This window comes from Lipotes vexillifer, unplaced genomic scaffold, assembly GCF_000442215.2.
Source record: "Lipotes vexillifer unplaced genomic scaffold, Lipotes_vexillifer_v1.1 scaffold1115, whole genome shotgun sequence".
NCBI classification, from domain to species: Eukaryota; Metazoa; Chordata; class Mammalia; order Artiodactyla; family Lipotidae; genus Lipotes; species Lipotes vexillifer.
Window position 1 is genome coordinate 1300979 of NW_006792080.1, and position 1695 is coordinate 1302673.

The following is a 1695-nucleotide window of genomic DNA, read 5'->3' on the forward strand; positions in this document are numbered from 1 at the left end:
CTGGAGACCAACGAACACCCAGGGGACTAGGCAGAGCCTCCACCGGGGAGGTGTCCTAACAACTAGGCAGAGGAGGACAGCCACCTGGATGATGCAAACACCTGCCGGGCTCCCGCAGAAGCAGAAGGCGGGTGAGCCTCTCTATGTTAAGCCCTGAAGGGCTGCGGCCTGTTCCTACTTCAGCCCAGCTCTCACTTTGCCACCCTTGTCAGTGACGTTTCGGCCAGATCCTGGGGTCTGGTCTTTGTTCTTAATTCTTCCCATAATCCGACGCTCCTCCTACCACTTCCTCCTCTGCAGCCATGCTCTGTCCGTTCCTGTTGCTTTTATCCACGGAATATTCTTTTCCTCTCCATCGCCCTCTCTCCCTCCACCTCCATCCCCAGCCTGGGTGTGTCTTTGATCCCCTTGCTTCTCTCTCTCCAACATGGCTTCATCTCTGATCTCATGGCTTCTACCATCTCACCCAAGGAAAGAGAGGGAGAAGGGAGAGCTGAGAGATTAACTGTCACCTCACCAGAGTATATTCTTCCAGGGACCAAGCCTGTTTTATTCACAGCTGTTCATTAGCATCTAGTTATGCCTGGCACAGAATAGCTGCTCAATAAATGACTAGTCTGTTAAATGGCTAGACAAATGCACAGACGGCAAGGGAGGCATTACTCTTCCAATGGCAACACCCCGATAATGGGAAAGGACAAAATCCAGAGTTCGGCTGGGAGTTTAGAGAGCAATTGGGATCACACCGTGTCACTGGTGAGTCGCACACTGCACGACCCCAGCCTTTCTCGTGCAATGTGGTGTGAGCGCCAGCAGGTGGAAGGAAAGGCCTGGGGGCTTAATTAAAGAATGCTTCGAGAGAGGAGCTACATGAGCAGTGGTGGGCAAAAGCAGAGAAGGGGAAAGCAAAAACATTTGCTCTCTATAGAAGCCAACTATTTTCAAGCACAAAAAAAAATCAGCACAAAGTTGTTGAGGGTCTCCTACGTGCCAGCCATTGTTGAGCTCTGGGGATACAGGGATGAGAGCAGCCACTCTCTGCCTGGAGGTGCCCACCACCCAGCAGCATGTGAGACCCAAAACCACAGTCATCGGGCCATGGGCCCAATGCTACCTGTCAACAGCAGAGGGGGAGGGCCCTGGGAACACAGACAGTGGTGTCAGTCATTCTGCTGGAGATGTGTTCTGGGAAAGCTACACGGAGGAGGTGACATCTGAGCTGGACTTGGGAGATAATGCCCTAATTATGTGCATCCATTGGGTCCGCAACCATTTACTGAGCACCAGCTTGGTGCCAGGCTCTGGGCACAAGGGTGAGCAGAAACAGATACAGCCCTGCGCTCACTTCGTGGGGAGAAGGGCCATTGAGCTCACAATTACACCAACAAATGCAAAACTAAACCTGAAACCAGGGCTAGAAAGGAGTGGTGCAAGGTTTTATGGGAGGTGAAATAAACATTTGTGGATTGATGAATCTACAGACAATGTGTAGGGCAAAGACTGTCGGCTGGATCATAATGTAAATAACGGAGCTTCTGGCCACCCAGGAGAGACTAGAATTCCCAGTCCCACCGCCATGGGTGAGGTTTGACCGTGTAACTAACCTACAGACAACAGTATCTGAAGAGTGACTTCTGGGTGTGTCCTTAAAGCGGGGAGGCTTCCCCCCCCCCCCCCCCCCCCCCCCCCCCCTCC